Below are 21,833 nucleotides of genomic sequence, written 5' to 3'. Positions count from 1 at the left end.
AGTAAACGTGTGTGCATTTTTGTAATCATTGCATTACATTAAATGCTAAAGGTGCATCAAACCACAAGTACAACCACACTTGCTAAACTTTAATTTGTAATTCAAGGCTGAAAGTCTGCAAAATATATTTGCACATCTAGTCAACAACATGGGACACATAAATGGCTTTATCAAATTCATAAAACTTTCAGAAGCATTAAATATTTTTCCTCAAGAAAAAGCAAAGTTAGTGGAAGAATGACACACATTTTATTGCAATAAATGACATCTACTGTTCACCAAATAAACGTAGTAAAGAAATTACATTTCACACAGTCAATAAAATGTTTACACACAGTTCTCTTGGGGTACTGCAGCAACCTAGTGAAAACTATTAATGCAGGAAACATCCATGGATCAGAGCAATCATGAATTATGTACTTCCTGAAGTTGGCCAGAATGAATGTCCTCCCACGTAGCTGAAAGAAACAAGACAGACACAATCACTTCTCTTGAAATTTTGCTGGGGTGTTTACATTTCTAATATTTACTTTTTAATCTGGTATGCCAAAATGCCTTAGGTACTGCAGATTGCCAGAAAGCACTTTACAGCTTCACAGCTCTTTGCCTGCTCTCTGACCCTCACAACTTAAAACCTTGTTGAAGTTAATTAAAGGTATTGCTGATCTGAAACCTAAAAGCAAGCATGCTTAAAAGCATGTGCATTAAACTAGCATGTGCCTCTGTGTTGCAGCGCCTGAACTAACTTTCTCTTTTCCCTACACCCCGCCACATAAACAGAGTTGTACCTTATTGTACCTGACAGATAAACACTCTGAATGTATCTGACAGCTCTTCAGATAATGCTGCATGTTTCAGGAATGCAGTACACACTTCTGGTAGAGAAGGCAGCAGACAAAAGATAAAACATACATATTTTCAGGATATACATTAGGCTAAATGGAAAGGAAAGGGTATACAGGAAATGAACATCTCTCAACTGTCCAGATTCTTGCCTCATATTTCTGGCCTGCTCCTCAAAATTTGTGTTTTTTTTTTGGCAAATCAGTGAGGGTTGACATCACTAAATAATGACACACATTTGAGGTGAAGCTGTTATATCCTCCAGAAAATGCATGCTTACACAAAACTAATTATTCAAGCAACTTTCTAAGTTTATAAGAGCAGTATTTACAATCTGTCCCTATTTTGTTGGGCCTTTGTCCCCATTATTTTAGGCTTTGTCCAGATTTCTTGTGGTATGAGGTTGAGAAGTAGGAAGAAATACCATATTTTGATTACGTATCTAATTCTTCATATTCATACATAATAAACACGTGGTCACTTAAGCAAGAATGTTGTGCATCTTAAGCTGGTTTTACACTCTACATAGCTGAAAAACTTGAAATTATAAAGTGTTTGCTGCTCAGCACATAATGCTCTTACCTTTTCATGCTGGAAGATCAGAACAGTGTAAAATCAGTTCCCTCACAATGTGCTTGTATTCATTTTTCCAATAATGACAATGTAGTGCAGCATGAGGATGGAGGGCAGTTACTACACTCCTGTATGTGGCATCCTTTGGATAAGGCATTAAACCTGAGGCCCCATCTGCATGAGCTGGTGATAATTCAAGTGGATGCAGATGATGCCCTCCTGGTACTTACTGAAAAGAGTAAGGGAAGTCCCCCAACTCCCTGTCCAGATTTCTCCTAGTCAGCGTGAATACAAAGTTGGATCTCTCTTGAAAAGAGGCCACTGGGCTAGGGGGACTAATCCCTGTGTAAATAAATACAGTAAAATAAATAATTAAATGGCAATCTAATTACTCATTTGGAAGTCATATATTTACAATTCCAGAATTATTCCCTCAAGGGAAACTGCTTTGCAGCATGCTTATTTGCTGAGTTGCACATCACTCAAAGAACAAAAAGAAACAGGAATATTGCTCTAGATGCAAAGGAACATTTTGGAGAATTTGGTGCAGCATGTGCAAATTGTCTGATCTTTTCTTTAGCTGAGGATAAAATGCCCCTGCTGAATTCAAAAGAAAAGACAAACCACAAGATGCACCTATAGAAATTGCAGTAATGCTCATTTAACATCTAACCACCACCATGGATCATCATGGCAGTATGACGCAATTTAAACACTGGGCCATATTCCAGAAGAGTTGCTCTCAGTGTACATGTGCCCTGATTTCGAAATACTTGCACTCAGTGTAGGTTACTTACTTCGGTGTAAGGCCTACTATCAACAAGCTTACACCGGAAGCCAGACTCCAAAAGACCTGCTCTCAGTGTCAGTGACTTACTTCGGTGTAAGGCCTATCTATAAACAGGCTTACACCGGGGCCATATTCCAAAAGCCCTGCTATTAGTGTCAGTGGTAACTCAGACTTAGAGCAAGCCTTTCAGAATCGGACCCATTAAGTGTTGCACTGAGACATTATGATCAAACGAAGTCAATGCCCTCTGGGCAGAATATCCCGACAGTAGGAAACATTATAAAAGGGTTAAAACTTGGAAAAACAGTTCTGAAGGCAGACTTTGGGGTTATGATTAAGGCCAAAATGAAAACTCAATGCACGTAAAACATTGTTAAGAAATGTCATCAATAGGTTAGAAAGTAAAGCAAGGAAATACAGTTGCCTCAAACTGGAAATCCAAAGCTTCTCCAACTTTTAAGCAATTCATGAATATGGTGTCAGCAGCATCGCAATTGGAAATGAACACTATTAAAGGAGAACTGAAAGAACTACATCATTATATATAGCATGGCAAAATGTAACTGAAATACTGGAGAGTAATGACTGTAGCAGATTATAATCAGGAAACAATTGTATAGAAAGTCAATTATATGCCAACAATAGACACCCTTGTAAATACTTTATTTTGGTTTTAATATTTGATATCTGTTTAGAGGTTTTAGCCAACCTTTTTAAATAATTTGTAAATACTTCACTGTCATAAATGACCTGCATTCATGTTTTCTTGTTTTTGGAAATTAATAAAAATATTTACAAAAAAAAAAGAGAGGTGATCCTGATCATCTGCACTACTTTGGGAGCTGAAATGGAATACTGTGTCTCTCCCTGAAGAATTTAGGACAAGTACTCCGACTTTGTTTTGAAAAACAAAAAATGTAAAGAGGATGGATGGTAGTGGTGGAAGGAATGGACAGTGATGGGAGGCAGAACAGATTATGATTTTGCATAGTGGAGGATACAAAGGAAAAGGTGATATGATCTGAAAGCAATACAGTGGTGAATAAGTTGAGAAATAAGGATAGAGGTGGGTAGAACAGTTTGAGGGGTTTGGGTATAGGCTACATATGAGAATGTTTTGTTTCCTGGAAAGAGTGTTGGACCACTACAATTAGATTTCATAGAAAAGGTTCCATTGTTTGCAAGGATGGAGTTTTACCTAATACTCCTAAGAGGCAGGATCAGTTAGAAGTCTGAGTGCTTGAACATATAGCCATGAGGAATGGGAGTGAGCAGCAAATCAGAGTTTACCCATTCCTAGGGGAGGGAGTGGCCTGGCTTGCTGGACTACTTATACCAGGAGATAGCCAAGTGCATGAGCATTCCAAACTTGGATCTGGAGGCACTTTGGTCTATCAAGCAACAAATAAAAGTGAAATTTTATTCCGGTATATGTACGGTGGATATAAAAGGTGTGCACACCCCTGTTAAATGCCAGGTATTTGTGATATAAAAAATGAGACCACAATAAATCATTTCAAAACTTTTCCCACCTTTAATGTGACATATTACCTGTACAATTCAATTGAAAAACAAACAAATCTGTTAGGGGAAAAATATAAAAAATAAAAAACATACAATAAGCTGGTTGCATAAGTGTGCACACCCTTAAACTAATACTTTTTTGAAGCACCTTTTGATTTAATTACAGCATTAAGTCTTCTTGGGTACACACCTGCCATCAATTAAAGAGACTCTGATTAACCTCAAATAAAGTTCAGCTGTCCTAGTAGGATTTTCCTGACATTTGCTCAGTTGCCTGCTACAGTAAAAGCCATGGTTCACAGAGAGCTTACAAAGCATTAAAGGGATGTCATTGTTGAAAGGTATCAGTCAGGAAAAGGGTACAAAAAATGTCCACAGCATTGGATATACCATGGAACACAGTGAAAACAGTCATCAAAAAGTGGAGAAAATATGGGACAACAGTGATGTTGCAAAGAACTGGACGTCCCTCCAAAATGGATGAAAAGACAAGATGAAAACTGGTTAGGGAGGCTGCCAAGAGACCTACAGCAACACTGAAGGAGCTGCAGGAATTTCTGGCAAGTACTGGTTTTGTACTACATGTGACCCCAATCTCCCATATTCTCCCTATGTCTGGGCTATGGGGTAGGGTTGTAAGATGGAAGTCTTTTCTTACACAGAAAAACATCCAGGCCCAGCTAAAATTTGCAAAACAATACATCAAGTCTCCCAAAAGCATTTGGGAAAATGTGTTATGGTCTGATAAGACTAAGGTTGAACTTTTTGGCCACAATTCCAAAAGGTAAGTTTGGCGCAAAAACAACACTTTGCATCACCAAAAGAACATCATCCCCTCAGTGAAGCATGGTGGTGGCAGTACCATGCTTGGGGGTTGCTTGTCTTCAGCTGGAACTGAGGCTTTAGTCAAGGTGGAGGGAATTATGAACAGTTGCAAATCCCAGTCACTTTTGGACCAAAACGTTCAGGCATCTGCTAGAAAACTGAAGATGAAGAGGAATTTCACCTTTCAACACGGCAACGACCCCAAGCACACATTCAAATCAAAAAAAGAATGGCTTCACCAGAAGAAAATTAAAGTTTTGTAATGGCCCAGCCAGAGCGCAGACCTAAATCCAATAGAAAATCTGTGGGGTGACCTGAAGAGGGATGTGCATGAGAGATGCCCTCGCAATCTGACAGATTTGGAGCACTTTTGCAAGGAAGAGTGGACAAATACTGCTAAGACAAGATGTGCCATGCTGACAGACTCCTACCTAAGAAGACTGAATGTGTAATTAAATCAAAAGGTGCTTCAACAAAGTATTAGTTTAAGGGTGTGTACACTTATGCAACCAGTTTATTGTATTTTTTTATTTTTTATAGTTTTTTCCCCTGACAGACTTGTTTGTTTTTCATTTGACTTGTACAGGTTATAGGTCACATTAAAGGTGGGAAAAGTTTTGAACTGATTTACTGTGGCCTCATTTTTTTATATCACAAAACCTGGCATTTTATTAGGGGTGTGTAAACTTTTTATATCCACTGTATGTCAGCATGTGGCATTTAAGTCAGGCTGCAAAGGGAAGAAGGAAAAGGCACCACAATCTTTGACCTGCAAGTATGATGACCTCTCTAACTGCCAGCTCCTGCCACTAGCATCAACAAACCAAGAGAAGGGTATAGTAAAGGTAGGTCTGCTGTGAAAAGAAAGAACCGTACAGGACACCAGAAGTGATGTTGGAAGTGACAGTGAGGAGGGCTGGGAAAGTGAAAAAATGGCTGCTGAAGAGTGCTGATGGTCAGCAAGAATTAAAAGAGAAAATTTCCAGATTATGCAGTAGAAAACAATAAAACAAAGAACAGTTTAAAACAGTTTTCTTGAGAAAGGTGGATGTCCTTCTGGTTAGCCACTATCGGATAATTTCTGGTTCACCAATATTACAGTTCATGACCAACATCCCCATTATTTCAGTGTGACTGTGGACTACAGGTCTTCCAGCTTCTGCCTTTGAGCTTGTAAGGTGATTCTCATTTTCATGTGGCTGTGGCACCACAGAGTTACTATATTTAAGTAAGCAAGGTGAGGTGAAGTCCCACTCTGGAAAAACACTGTTAACACTGCTACAGAGCATGATGTTTATAGGAGCTGTACTATTCACCATTTGTGATCAACCAGGTGGGGCTTCATGCAGCAGGATCTTGAGCTGACACAGGGGAAGCATTTTAAATAGCATCACATTTTTGGAAAAGGAGTAAAAGGAGGTGGGATAAAGGACAACTTCCAGGGGTTAGCTGAAACTTTCAGGAAAATGGATTCTGCTGTTTTTGCCGGCTAATTCATACTCAACTCGAGTACAATTTATGAATATTAGAAGTAGCAGACTGCATTAACAATAAAGGCAAGCCATATCAGTGAGATTCTCCTACACAATCCAGCCTGGGGTGAAACCCTTTAAGCACATTTTGCATTCTACATCCCTATCTCAACTCCCACCCCCCATCATTCCTCCACCCATTTAATGCCTTCCTTGATGCCTCTGTTGATTTTTTCTCTCCAACAATTCTTTCTGTGAAAATGTGCTTTCAGAGATTGGGGGAGTAGTAAGTCCTTACACTTTGTTACCTGTCCCTCCTCCCCTTTCTTCTGTTCTTTCTGTTTTAGTCATTGTTTTATTTATTGTTTTTGTTTACTGGGAAAGTCCGTCTGGACTGCTAAAGCCCCTTTTCACTGGAGGCTTAAGGAGAAAAACTTGAAGAAATACAAATCTGTTGACTATACAGAGATAATAAGAATTTCATTTGTGCTGGATATGTAAAGATGATACAAAATATACAATAATGGAAATATGTAAACATAGTGTAAAAATAAGTAACTTTTCACAGTGCAGTATACATAAATGTGTAGTATATAAGTGCGCTCATGTATATGTGTATGTGTGTGTGTGTGTGTGTATATATATATATATATATATATATATATATATATACATATATATATATATATATATATATATACACACATATATATATATATATATATATATATATATATACACACATGTATATATATATATATATATATATATATATATATATATATATACACAAACACACACACACACACACACACACACACATATATATATATATATAGAGAGAGAGAGAGAGAGAGATGGGTAGATATTTTGGGGGGATACAGGAAGAGGGAGAGAGAGTAAAGGATTACAATAGGAAGGGAAGGAGGATTGTATAGTAAAGGATTAGGTTAATGAAGGCAGATCTGATAAGCGTAGTTAAGGGAAAGTGGTCAATCTTACTTGGGGTAGGGTGAAGCAAGAGCATAGCCAGGTTTCTGTGAGGTATCTTTTCAGCTGTGTTCTAAAAACTTGTGTATTACTTAACTGTCTTATGCTGGATGGAACTGAGTTCCATTTATGACAGGTGCATTTGGAAAAAAGTGAGTTCCCTGAGGTGTTTTTAATTTTTCTTATGGCTAGGAGAGATTTATTAGAGGATAGTAAGGTTCTACCAGGGGAGTACTGATGGATGAGGGTATTTTGACTTGGGTATAGTTCAGAACTGTACACTATTTTGTGGACTGTCAGTAGTTGGGAATGGTTGACTGCGTGAGGGAGTATAAGCCACTTTAGTTGGTGAAGAGCTGTACAGTAGTGGGTACTACCAGATAGATTTGCTGTACATCTGGCTATTTTATTATAACACTGTTGAAGTTTGTTGGACATGGTTGAATTCAAATTGTTAGAACAGGGACTGCATAAAGGAGAGTAGGAAGCAGGCAGACTGTGGCTATAGTTGTGCTAGCTCTTTTTGCCGTATAGAGATGTCTTAGTTTTGATTGAATCTTTTTTATAGCTTGCAAGATGTGCTGTCGAAATTTCATTTGGTCAACAATAATAACTCCAAGATGTTTTGTGTGTTTTACCAGGTCAGTTTTGGTATTGTTATTTTTTTTTTGAGGTTATAATGAATGAGTTTTTTATTTTTTTAAGTAGCCTTTGTTGACAGACCGTATGAAAGACTTTAGATAGGTCCAGGAAAAGGGTGGAAACTAGACTGTTATTTCTTTCTTGGTTGACTATGTTAGTGAAATTCAGCAGTGAAGTGGTAATACTATGGTTAGGTCTGAAGCCATGCTGAGTAGGGGGGATGTTTTGTTCTAATATGTGATTAACAAGTTGTGAGTGAATGCATTTTCCAAATACCTTGGATAACTGTAACAAGATAGCTATGGGTCTGTAATTGGATAGGTCTGTAGAGGATCTGCTTTTAGGAAGGGGAATGATGAATGATTTTTTTCCATAGTTTTGGAACATAGATTTCTGTGATTGAGCGATTTATTAAAATTGAAACAGAGTATGTTACTTATTTTGCTGTGATTTTAATGTATTGTGGGGGAAGGTTGTCTGGGGCTAGAGTAGTGGGCCTACTCTTCTACAGATATTTAACAGTGGTGGTCATACCTCTCATCCTCTTAGCTCAAGAAATCTGGACAAAACCTGAAAAAAATGGTGAGATAAAGCCCCAAAAATAGGGACACATTTTAAATATTGCTCTTATAAACATAGAAAGTTGCTAGAATAACAGGATTTGTGTTAGAATGCATTTTCTGATGGATATGAAGTCTGAAACTCAAACAAATGTCATTATATAGTGACTTTAATCCTTAGATTATCCCAGTGATTTGTCAAAAAAAAAACTAATTTTAAGAGAAACAGACCAAAAATATGAGGCAAAAATCTGAGCATTCTGCAAAAATCTGTACATTTGAGTGGTATGTAAGTGTGGAGAGGTCTAAAGGAGAAATTACTTCACAAAGTTAGCGTATGATTGGGGGGCTGTGAGTTGCTACTAGCTTTGTCTCTGAGCAGCAATGTGACTACCTCAGTTGCTATTCTTCTATTTTGATTTGGAGTTACTGGAGTTGGCTGTGTTGTTTTCTCTGGGATTAGGAGGTTATTTACTGATCTCCAAAAATGCTTTGGGTAAACTTGGTGGTTGCTTTGCTGTTTGGTGTACTAGGTTTTTTTGTCATTCTTAACGTAGTTTTTAATCTGTTGAAGACAACTACTTCACATCCCCCTGATATGATCAATACACCAACAACACATCTCTCCTGTCTCTTCTGGACTATAGTGAGAACAACCCTGGCTCCTCTAGTCTTTGGTCATATAACTTCCCCTCCACAACACGCATCTTTCTGGTAGCTTTCTTCTACCCTCCTTGCAGCAGCCTAATATTTCTATTTCTTGCATAGTCACCAGAATTGCACATAGAACCCAACGTTTGGTTTAAACAGGGACCTGCAGAATGGAGGCACTACCTCTTTGTTTCAGGAGTCTATCCCCTTGAAGATGCACCCAAACATTCTGTTTGTTGCTGCTACTGTCCTCCCACTCTCATCCTGGCAGTACATTATTTATTTATTTATTATTATTTTACATTTGTTGACCGGGAAAATCCGACTGGATGCTTGTCCATTTTCATCGGAGGCCCAAGGAGAAAAGCTCCACAGATTAAAAACTACGTTAAGAATACAGAGGCGTTCACATTCATAGAGAGTAACAGACTTAACATTGCAAAGTGACATATTATTCATGCTTAGTTCAAGTTAACATACATGTATTATTCATGTTTAGTTCAAGTTTACATATCAGGTATGAAGGTTGACACCGGTCAGTTTAAGGCAAGTTATATTCAAGTTTAACAGTTTGGGATAGGATACACTCAATTATTCAGTTTAAGATTTAGTTATTCCATATCAGTAAGGTAGAGTAGAATAGAAAAGTGAAGGAGTTGGTAGGTAGGTAGAGGGGAAGAAATTGTCACTGGATATTAGGTAGTGTGAATAAGTAGTTGGGGAGCAATAGAGAAGGTTGAAAAGATGTTGGGATATGTATGAGAGGCAGGAAAAAGAGGTGTTAGTTTGAGTAGTTGATGTAGGGGTATAGAGTGTAAGGTGGGGGGGGGGGGTGATGCATGCATGCAGATGTGGTCAACACCCCAGATCATTTCCCATCTGTTCCCCTGGTGGCACAAGTAAATTTCTCTTCCTTTGTCTGTACTGAACCTCAACTGCCATCTTTTGGCCCACTTGGTTAGCTTTTCCAAATCCTGTTTTAGATTCCCTCTGATGCTCTACTGAGAAACCTCTTTCGACATCATGCTCCCTAAAAGATGTCTAAGCTAAACACACAATACTGGACCCAGGAGTGGGCCTGCATTATTCCCCTATCTGCTCGCCCTACCCCAGACATCTTCCCTCTTACCAGAACTGCCTGTGCCCTACCATTCAATCACACAACAACCCATTCCCCAGTCGTGGTCCTACCCACAACCTCTGACTGACTCACTGGCCTTGATCAAGTCCAAGTAAACCAGCTCTACAAGTACTTCACCTTCAGATTTATTTGCAAGACAACCATAACATTTTATCAGGTGTGACTGACAGCTCCTTTTTGTCATTAATGTGTGCTGGTTGTTGTCCTGGGAACTGTATTCCTCTTGAAGTGCTACCATCCTTCCCCTCAGTATTTTCTCTCTATGACCTTTCCTGCCGCAGCTATTTGCTAAGAGACTTGAAGGCTTCTGGATTTTTCCTGCTGTCACACTTGTTCTAGTCTTCAGGCACTTCTGCTCTGGTCAATGATCTACTGAATACCTTTACGGGGGGTGGGGGGGCAGTCTGCTATTTGCCAGAGGACTCTGGGGCAGAGAAAGTCATCTAGTATTTCTGCTTTACCCTCACTAAGAGCTACCAGTTTCCTCTCTATCCTGGTGGTGCCCTGTGACTTTCTACACTCTGCTCTACATTCTTCCCAGCTTGGCACCCTCCCTTTGCTTTCTGTTGTGAAGACAGAATCAAATTATTCATTCAGTACCTCAGCCTTTTCCCAGACTTCTGTGATCACCATTCCATCATTGTTAAGTATGGCCAGCTCTCTCTCCCATTTCCTTTTCTGCTATATACCTAAAATGTCCTTGTTCCCCTTCAAAATCCAGTCGTTCTTCCTTTGTTGTCCTTACCTCCTTGGCTGCTCTCTTGGTAGCCTCATCCACCCCCACCCCCCTTACTTTCTTATCTCTTGTTGCACATTTATTCATTAATTTAAGCTTCATAAATTTTCATATCCATAGGTTTATAGGTAAATACTAGGCCAGCTGCCCTTGTGGGGCCATTTTAAGTCTACCCAGTTTCCCTTGTTATGCTCAAAATAACCTGTGCTTAAAAATTGGGCTTACCCATCCCATGGTTGATAATTATATATTACCACTAATAAGACTAAATGGGATCATACCAAAGATAATTTGAGGGGACCCATGCATGGGACAAAGCATTTAGGAGCTGTCTCCCTCCATTAGTAGTACAGGAGGCAGTCCTGGGGTATTTTTTCTGTTTCCCATCCATAGATCTAGAAAATGGACAGGGATGAACTTTGTTTTATATGGACTTGAGTCTGTTCCACAGCAGCAGCGGTATCTTCTGCGAGACATAACTGTCCCTCTAAACCATTGTGCTAATGTTGCAGAAGAGGTATCAATCCACAGACTGAGTATTTCTGATGCCATTTGACCTGCTGCTGTCCAGTAACTCCATTAGGAATAGGTCGGAGGATACCTTGTATGCCAGACAAAGATCACCTCTACCACTTTGTAGGATACAGAGTGTAGTGACTAGGCTTTGAGTCTGTCCATGAAGGACATACTGTTTAGGCCTTATTACCTTTTAGTAAGGTTTCTCTATGGTCTTTTCAGTTGTTGCATGTGCGCAGACAGATACATGACAAAGGGGGTGTTACATTCAGTGACTGGCCTAATGAGGGTTGATGTAGACACAATCCCTTTGTTTGTAAGCTGTGCAATATAGACAAACTTTCTTACAACAGAAACAAGTTGGTCAAAGTTAGGCCAATGTCTACATACGTTCACAAACACTGAACAACTGGGTCATCTCTTTAACCCCATATTGTCAACATGATAGATCCCTGGGATAGAGGACTTCCCAAAAGATACAACAGTGCATTTTCTGGTACTTAGCTTTGGTCCCTGATTTTGGCACCAGTTATTTATTTCAGACAAACCTTCCGGCAAGATGGCTAAGTCATTTGGGGGTTCAGGGACTCCTCCTAACTTGCATCTGCAGTCAGTCAGCTACAGCCCTTTGGTATTAGCTTTTACTACAGAAAAGTAGATGCCAAACAGGAGAGGTCCCAGCACAAAACCCTGGGGGCCTCCACTGGTGACTTGTCACTTTGTGGAGGTAACTTCCCCTATACTGATTATCTGCATTCTATCTGTGAGCCAGTTGGCAATCCAGAGAGTGACACGGGTTTATTCCCAGTGTATTTAGCTTTCCTGCTATGTCTGAGTGAGGAATTATGTCAAAAGCTTTGGCCAGGTTGAGGGGTGCAGTGTGTACCATTCTGGCTACATCCATTGCTATGGTGACATTTTCAAAAAACTCCATGCTTACTTTCTCCTTTTTAGCACTTTTAGATCTGTCTCAAAAGCCTGTCCATAGCCATGAATCCTCCTTCTCTGACACATTCTCATAACTTTTTTACTTCCTTGTTTATTTTTTTCCCAGTCTCCTAGCCATCCTTCCCCAACACAGTAAAACCAATTTCCTAAAATTTCACACCATCATCTCTGCCCTTGTAATTCGTATCCCCCAACCCAGACTATGTACCACAAAGTAGCATGATTACTGGTGGCTAATAGTGCCATAACCTGGACATTCATAACACCATCTGCACTGCTTAGGACAACATCAGAATTTCACCTTTTCTGGTACAGTCTTGCACCAGCTGGCTGAACTGTTCATGTTTCAAAAAAAACCTCAAACAACTTCCACTGCCTCTCCATATTGGAGCATGGAATATTTTTGCCTGCTTCTTGCAGATTCAAATATCCCTTGAGTGCTACCTTCCCAACACACACAAACACACACATGCATGCGCGCAACTTCACAATTTCCCCAGCGATCACCTTGGTCACATCCTCCCATGTCATACTGTGTCTAAACCCTGAGAATAGTTTCAGTGAAATCTGCTCTCTCCTTTCTCGCTTGCCAAGATTCTTAATACTCTTTCTTGAGTGAGCCTCCAATCACCAAAACTTTACTCCCTGTCCCCACACTGACTTTCATCATTGTAGTTCTTATCTGGAGCCAATAACTTTCCTACCTGCAGCCTTTCTCCCTATACTTTCACTAATGCCAGACCCTATAACTGTCTGAGAGGACTACTACTATATGCTGCATCCGATTCTTTCCCCATCCCTGTTATGCTTGTCCTAATTTCTTACAAAACTTCTCTCCTGTTATCTTTCTTTTACCCTAAGTTCCTTTCATATGCCTTAGTATCCATTTCAGCCCACTCCCTGCCTGCCTGCACTTTTTGTCACTTGAGCTCTCCTGCATTGTCATCTCTGTTTCCATCTCCTGTTTCTTCATTTTTCACTGCTTCCAGCTTACTTTCCTTTTCCATGTCATCCATCTTGTAGCTACATCTTTCATTTTATCTCTTTAATTTAATCTGTTTCATTCCATTTGTTTGTACTCCCCTGATTACCTCTGTCAATGTCTTCCTGTCCTCTGCCTTCCTCCTCTCTGTCTTCACATGTCAGCATGTCTTATATATAGTAAATGAAACAATTACACTAAGAGATGAACAACTTTTTTTTGTTAGCATGTGAATTAACACAATACAGCTGTACAAATACCTAGGCACTTAACATCTAAATTAGGCACAGGAACATGACTTAACAACAGAAACGTTAACTCTAAATCATGCACATGCTACATGGTACTGTATACTGTTTATATGAAATTAAGTTATATAACAAACTTGGGTTTAAAATGCTATATATGTTACAAAACCTGAACTACACACAGGCTAAAGGTTTATAGTGCCTGAATATTTGAACTGTATCTTACTGAAATTGGTACACCTTGTTTGCTGTAGCATAGACTAGATCCAGGCCTGCTGAATCTAGCTTTGTTTATATGCTTGTTGTTTGTTTACTTGTTATTTCCCTGGAACGCTAATTCCACCTAATATGCGGCTTCTCAGCGCTTCTGTGGATCACTAGTGATATCTGCATTGCTTACTGTACTTATTTCCTTGTTTCACTTGAAAGAAAGTTACTGTTTGTCGTTTTTGCATTTAAGTTACCTGTAACACATTGCACTTAAGTTACCTGGCACTTGCGCGCTAAAGCAATTATATAACTCAGCACTAAAAATTAAAAGCACTACACCCTCACTACCCACTGGCCCTTGTTTTCAATTATTAAGGAATTCCCAATATTATTCTAGCATGTCCAAAGGTCAGTTGTCAATCTCCTCTCCGGTCCAGCTGGTGAATCTGGGAATCTTGAGGCAATGTTACAACTGCCTCATGTACACAGACAACCCTCTCCTCCTCCCAACATATTCCAACACATGTGAGAGATGCAACCATATAGCCAAACTGGAGGCTAAGCTCTCTTAACTCAGTACTGGCATAACCAGTCAGGAGGAGAAGGAAACCACACTCACTACAATTCCAGTCTCACATAGACCTACCACGACAGCAAACCAAACACATAATCACACAAAAACATACTGAGGCTCTAAATAAAGATCTGCCTAAGCAGCAGAGACCTCCAAAGCAGACACCCAAGCAACCGCTACCCCAAAACAAAACACGTGCAACACATATCTCACAAAGCCAGTGTGCCGAACAGTCACAGCCCTTAAGACTAAACAACACACCTGATGCACTTGTAATAGGTGACTCTATCGTCAGGCACACTGTCGTCCCGCTCACCAGGCTGAACAAGGAGAGGGTCACGGTGAGCAGCCTGTCGGGCGCTAGGATCCGCCACATAACACAAGCACTCAGGTCACTCCAAGGCAAGTACAAATATGACTCAGTCATTGTCCATGCTGGTGTGAATGACCTGAGACGCACCTCCTGGACTACATGAAAAGAGACATAAAGGAGCTCTCTGAGCATGTAGCCCAGGCCGGTATGACCCTGACCTTGAGTAGCATCTTACCCTCACCAAGAATGATGCCACAATATGAAGACAAGATGATCAATTTCAACAATTGGCTTAAGTACTGGTGTCATTCAAAGGGGATCCAATGCCTGTCAGCTTAGGAGGATATGCTCGACAAGCCATGATGCTTCGCTAGGGACGGCTTGCACCTGTCACCCCTGGGCTTTCGGATATTGGTAAAGGCTCTTGCTACTCCCATAGTGCCTTTTTTAGGCAAGGCTCAAAAGACAAACCCACCTCCATAGGTATCACAAGGGATAAGAAACTAAGAGTAATGCTACTCAACGCCAGAAGTCTAAACCTCAAGATGCATGCACTCGAAACTCTCCTTAGCATGGAGAACATCGATATCTGTGCAGTAACAGAAACCTGGTTCAGGGCTCCAGAGAGCACCCCAGCACTACCAGGTTATACCTCATACCATGCTTTTCGGCCCCAAAAATTGGACCGAACCACAAAAGGAGGAGGAGTATCGATATTCATCAAAGATACCCACAACTCCAGGTTGGTGGCAAAGCACGAAGCATCAGAGACTATCCATGTACAACTAACAGTGGGTAAAACTGCCTTCCAGTTTATAGCCTGCTACAGACCACCCTCCCAAACCCAGGAACCCCACTCGGTCTTTCTGAGAACACTGGAAAATATGAAGGTCTCTCCAAACACCATTATATTGGGTGACTTCAACTACTCAAACATAGACTGGGAGCATTACTCTAGCTCCAACACCCTAGCCCAAAGGTTCCTAGAATTTATAAACTCAAATGCTATGGAACAACTTGTTACCACTCCCACAAGAGGGGAAAACATACTGGACCTGATCATCACCAACATGGGGACTCTATGCTCCAGACCAGAAGTGTATCCCTCACTGGTAAGATCAGACCATAAACTAATCTCACTGGATATTCACATTCCGACCCCACCCCCTACCCAGAAAACCACAGTGAAAAACTTCTCTAAAGCAAATTTCACACTCCTCAAAACCGAGGTGGAATCCTTCAAAGCCCCCGGGCCTGTGGAAAATACGGCCCAGACCACAGAATCCTTTATAAACGCATTCTATGAACACCTTCAGGAATGCATGGATCATGCGATCCCAAATAAAACCAAGACCCAATCCTCCAAAGGCAGACGTCCTGTCTGGTGGACCCCAGCCATAAACAAACTATACAATAGAAGGAGGAAGCTACTAAATTATAGAGCAAAATCCCAAAAAGGGAAGGCATCACTGATCAGTATTAGCAAAAAACTACGGGCACTCATAAAATTGTCTAAGGCCAGCTTTGAGAGAAAAACTGCACAGGACACTAAGGATAATCACAAGGCTTTCTTTAGTTATGTTAGGAACCTGGGTGGTAATTCCCAGATATGCTCAGAATTAGTCCAAAATGACAAAAAATACACTGAACCCACAGACATTGCCAACATCCTAGCTGACAGGATCAGCGCAAACTTCTCCCCCCCCCCCCCACCAAAAGGGCAAATATCTATCCCAGCAGAGTGCTGCCCCCCTGACATCTCAGATGCTCAGGTAAGAGCCGCCCTCTCCAAAGCAAAAAACACAGCATCAATGGGACCAGACGGTGTCCAGGGCTGTATCCTACATGAACTCCAAGAAGAGCTAAACCCAAACATAAAACTACTGTTCAATCTCAGCCTTACTACAGGATATGTGCCCAAAGAGTGGTGTACAGCAACAGTGGTCCCTCTCCATAAAGGTGGTGCCTCAACGGATCCTGGAAACTATCGCCCCATAAGCCTGACTAGCTTGGTCTGCAAAGCTATGGAAAGGATCATAATGGACCTCATAAATAAAGATATTGGGGACCTACAGACACTGGATCCTACCCAGTTTGGCTTTGTTAAGGGCATATCCTGCCTCTTAAACCTGGTTGATTTCTTTGAAACAGTCACCAAGGCCATTGACGAGGGGAAGGTGGTCCACACAGCCTACCTGGACCTCGCAAAAGCCTTCGATACAATACCCCACTCGGGCATTATAGATAAGCTCACCAGCTTAAATATAAACCCCTATGTCACTAGATGGATTGCAAACTGGCTCAAGGACAGAACCCACATGGTTAGAATTGCTGGAGCCATGTCAGACTCCAAACCAGTTACAAGTGGTGTCTCACAAGGCTCAGTCCTGGGACCTCTCTTGTTCGGTATATATTTCTCTGAGGTACAGGCCAACACGGAAGGACTGTGGCTGACCAAGTTCGCAGATGACTGCAAACTGGACGCCATAATCGACTCTCCAGCCGACACAAGCATCCTCCAAAAGGGCCTCATAGAAACAGACAACTGGTGCCAGAGCCATGGCCTCAAGCTAAATGCCAAAAAGTGTATAGTCATCCCCTTTGGCAAAAACAAAGTGCCCACAAATTACCACATAGGTGGTAATCCATTAAGTACAGAAGAAGTAATTAGGGACCTGGGGACCCAAGTTGATAGCAATCTCTCATTTGGCAACCACGTGGCCAAAGTGGTTAGAAAAACATTTTATATAGCCCACCTAATCATGAAGGGATTCACATCTAGATCAGGGGAGGTCATCGTGCCTCTTTACTCATCCCTCATCAGGCCCATAATTGAGTACAATGCCTCTTTTGGGATGTACCTTACCAGACACCTGCAGCAACTGGAAAGACCCCAAAAGTACCTCACCAAGAGGATCAAAAGGCTCAAACAGATGCCATATGCTGCCCGGTTAAAGAAACTCCAGCTCTACTCAGTGGCATAACGCCTGTTCAGAGGCGATCTGTGCCTGCCTGACATGTCCAACCCGGAATTAATGGACATGCTGCACCTCAGAAAATCCAAATCCCATCGAGCTACGCGCTCGAGAGACTTGAACCTCAGCACTGAAATAAATAGGACATGCTGGAGGGACAGATTCATAACCCAGAGGCTCCCTTCACTCTGGAATAAAATCCCAGTCCAGGTTAGGCAGAGTCCCTCACTGACTCTCTTCAAGAGGAATCTTGATGAGTGGATGGGGGATCATAGGTTTACCCCGGGTATCACTTCTGTGTCACTGTTAGACAGAGGCACAGTATACTAACCTCAAAAAAGGGCATAGCAAAATTAATTTAAAATGGGTGGCGAAAACCAAACACATTCTGGCTAGGCTTATAAATGCCCTAGGGCAGATAGCCTAGTATGAACCTATGAACCTCTGAATAATCATGAACTGTAAGACACCTCTTTTATAAACAGAGCCCAGAATATAGCTGCACTCCCAACAACACAGGAAACTCAAGGTCATGAATATTTGCAGACCTGCCCAACAAACCATATTCTATGGTCACATCCACAGTCACAAATGAAATAATACAATCCACAAAATGAGGGCCAGAGCGACCCATAAATTCAGACTGTTAACTGCCAAGTGAAGCAACAAAAGCTAGTTCAACAATTAGCCACACAAGCTGCCAATTTTTAAAGAAACTCTCTGTACTTCCAATTCAAGATAATCACTTGATACTTTTAAGTGTAACCCAGTACTGCACTCTACTAAGAAACCGCACTAAATGACAGCCTTGTCTCACACACATACACACACACACACACACACACACACACACACACACACACACACACACACACACACACACACACACACACACACACACACACACTTTCTTACCCAGGATTTTCCGCATTTGTAGGTGTTCACCGTCAATAGTAGCAAGGAAAGCCAGTCATATCTGGGAAAAACGTTTTGGCATATTCGTCAAGTTCCACAGATACAACTGTTCCTCCTTTCACAAAAGAAATAAGCCCTTCCTTAGCCTAATGCAGTGCTATGTTTGTATGACTTAACAAGACACAAGAGTCAAATACACTATTACTCAACTGTTCCAACATTCAAAATTCTTGCACTGTCAACTGCGCTGACAAAATCAGGAGATACATAAAAAAAACAACACACATATAAAGCGAATGCTATCTTACAACTCAAAGCATTAATATTTTTCAGATGATTTTGTTGTGGCTCACTATACTAAACCCAAAATATCAGGTGTTAGACCAGAGCTATATGAAACACAGCGCTCAAAAACATTTTTTTTTTTAAAAACTGCATCTCCAGACATAAAGATACGTATACAGCAACTCCAAGACCGAACAGACTTGAAGAAACTGGAATATTTCAACAGCCTTCATTTTCCCTAGATATGGGAGACATCAGAATACACATTTAAAAAAATCTGCATTTTAGAAATCAAGCAAAAATAGACACAATAAATTACATAGTTGTCCCTAATAAAGTGAGTCCAAAGACCTGCACAATGAAAGGCTGTCAACCGGACAGGATGAGTCATAAACAAATAGGATGTAACTACTTCAGAATCACTCTAAATATTTCATACTACATTTCAAAGTCTTATACACCAAAATGATTATAACTGGGGCTGCCATATTGATTTTGTTTTGCAGTTTCTTTGTCCTTCCAGAATGTCATCTGTGTCCCTACAATGTGACACAGTCTAGACACTTTCCCTATTTGGTTACAGTGACAAGTGTTGTAAATCACTGGCTTATTAGATGGCCTATGAAGGCAATGTGTGTGCTTTTTAACTGAATGAATCTGATTAGAGCTTACCAAAAACTGATAAAGGTTTTGCTGTAATCCTTGGAAAAAATCCATAACTTTCCTCACCAATACTCTCACTCAGGGGGAAAGTTATCAGTGCTGTAACTTAGTAACTGAAAAAGCATCTAGTTGGAATTCATGAAAATGTGCACAGTGTTGTAGTTAAATAGACAAAAGTAGCAAATTACATGCCAAATAAAAGAGAATATGTATCTGTTTATGCAGTTTTGCAGTGCAATCTATTTTTGTTCTTCATACAACATGCGTATGAACAGCTTAAGTGAGACTCATTTCCAAAATGTCAGATGTTAGACAAGTCTTATAACACTTTATTTATTCATTAACTTTGTTGATCAATTAGACGGGCTGTGCCTCAGACCATTTTACCCATTATCCAAGCCAATTAGGTGTTCAGAAGTTGCAAAAGATACTTACAATTTTGGTATTTGTGCATTTCAAAGAAAGTGACAGGACCACACTGCAGAGCAAGAAGGGTATGACACTGAAGATACAATTAAAAAGAGCTGAAAATGTTACATTATGAGGTAGTATACAGTTTACACAGAATGATCTCACCAAGACAGAGTCCCAGGATGTAAATCATGGGCAATAATTAACATTGAAACATTTTCTTTGTTGTCTAGTCTATGTCATACAGGCTAAGAAAAAATTCCTTTCTAAAACAATGTGAGATCTGAAGAGGAAATGGTAGGACCGTCATGAAATGTGGCATGGGAACAAGTGTAAATGAATAAGACTGAAGTGTTTCTGGGAACCATGATATTAAAGGGAGAAAATATAACTCTGGGATAAGGCTCCCAATATTAGAGGGTGCAGTTTAAACTTTCTTACTACTACAACTACTTTAAAGAACCACGTCCTGATGTCCAACATACCAGAACTGCTACACAAATTATCCCTGACCACACTTGCTAGCAACACAACTTGGTAAATAGCACGACACATACACGCAGTGGGTTTAACTTTAGTGATTTCATGTTCTGAACTAATACACTGCTGACTGGAACAATATCAGGTCCACAGTTAGTCAAACAAGCATCACATTTTTAAGTTAAATAGCTTTATTTACTCCCATTTAAACAATTCCAAGTCCACATTATTTGTGCTAAAAACTTACCAGATTACAAAGATTGCAAAACTATAATATCACAATTATGAAAATATATAAACAACATAAAATGACTATTGTAAATCAATAATAAATTCTAAGTCATCTTAAAATATATCCTCTGGAATACATGCTTTTGTGACCATCGAAAAAAGCCATTCTGAGGCATCCTGTTGCTGCCAAGATACAGAATCCCAACAAATACAAGTTTGATAAAAAAAAAAAATCATCTGCCAGACATTTGAAAACACATACTGAGAATCAGTAGCAGCCCCTTTCCAGAGGAGTACACTGGGTGTGCAAGCTGATAGGGCATCACCAAGAGCTCTTTAAGGCAGCCATTGTCTACATCATGTCCAACTCAGTGTATTAGAGTAAATACTTTAAGTAGTGCTCCAGAAGAGAGTAACAGTCAGTGAAGACTCTGCACCACTGTAGATACAAACTATATCAGGAATTTGGCATGAAATACTCTGCTTATAGTTCTGCAGATGCTGAAGCCATTCCAAATCAATAACAGGGAGCCCACAGTATATGGTACAGCAGGAGTCAAGTTGTGAGGAAATCAAGGTATATGCAACTATGGGAAGGCCCTTAGAAGGCATGAGGTATCCAGTTTAAGCAATATTCCTACGATGAAAATCTGGAAACATCAAAACAACTATCGCTTGGTCTCTAAATGGCAACATGTCACCCAGACACAACAAGATGTAACTCAACTAACACAAATTCCAGGCTATTCTCATATATACTGTCTGTAAAATGGAGTGGACAGCCTCAAAGTTGCTGGCACTGCAACAAAATCTGTCTTGAAAGAGTTGCCTGTCAATTGTCTGATTCTCATGCATTCAACAATGGTACTTAAACAGTCAATAAGGACATCAATGATCAACTTTTGGTATTAAGAGAATGATAGATGATGCTAGTTATCAAAACAGCAATAATGCTTTAAATCTTGTCATACTTGCTATAATGGTGCTAAAGTGACAGAATATTGTTGCCTAGTCATTCCAGGTATAATTATTTTTTTATCAAAGAAATACATATACATGATAGACAAATTGTTGGAGTAATAGTACTGATTATGGAAACTGGGGAAGAAATTGAAGGAGAAAATATTTTCTACAGATGTATGAAGTTGCTGGATTTGGCTGTAGATCACAAGGCAGACAGTAATACGGCACATGCTTCTCCAAAAGACCTGCTAGACAAACTGGACATTGACACATCTGAGAAGTTGCCTTAGCCAAAAATATTGGCCAACTGATGAGCCAAGAACTAAACTCAATAACTTTAATACTGTAGCTAAAAGAGAGATGCAGGGAAGA

The 21,833-nt window shown here is 40.2% G+C and overlaps 1 protein-coding gene across 1 annotated transcript in view; it reads right to left on the bottom strand.

Annotated features, from left to right (window-relative positions):
- Positions 1 to 226: 226 nt before the first annotated feature.
- The window catches only part of BCKDHB (branched chain keto acid dehydrogenase E1 subunit beta), a 2,914,018-nt gene continuing 2,892,411 nt past the window's right edge, over positions 227 to 21,833 (bottom strand). Inside the window, exon 11 of the mRNA XM_044074065.1 lies at positions 227 to 458. The gene's annotated coding sequence lies outside the window, so the exon portion shown is untranslated. The remainder of the gene's footprint in view (positions 459 to 21,833) is intronic.

The sequence above is a fragment of the Protopterus annectens genome, chromosome 1.part1 (assembly GCF_019279795.1).
Source record: "Protopterus annectens isolate FY-2018-M chromosome 1.part1, PAN1.0, whole genome shotgun sequence".
Classification (NCBI taxonomy): domain Eukaryota; kingdom Metazoa; phylum Chordata; order Ceratodontiformes; family Protopteridae; genus Protopterus; species Protopterus annectens.
The sequence above is the reverse complement of the archived record's forward strand: the minus strand, read 5'-3'. Positions and strand labels throughout refer to the sequence as shown.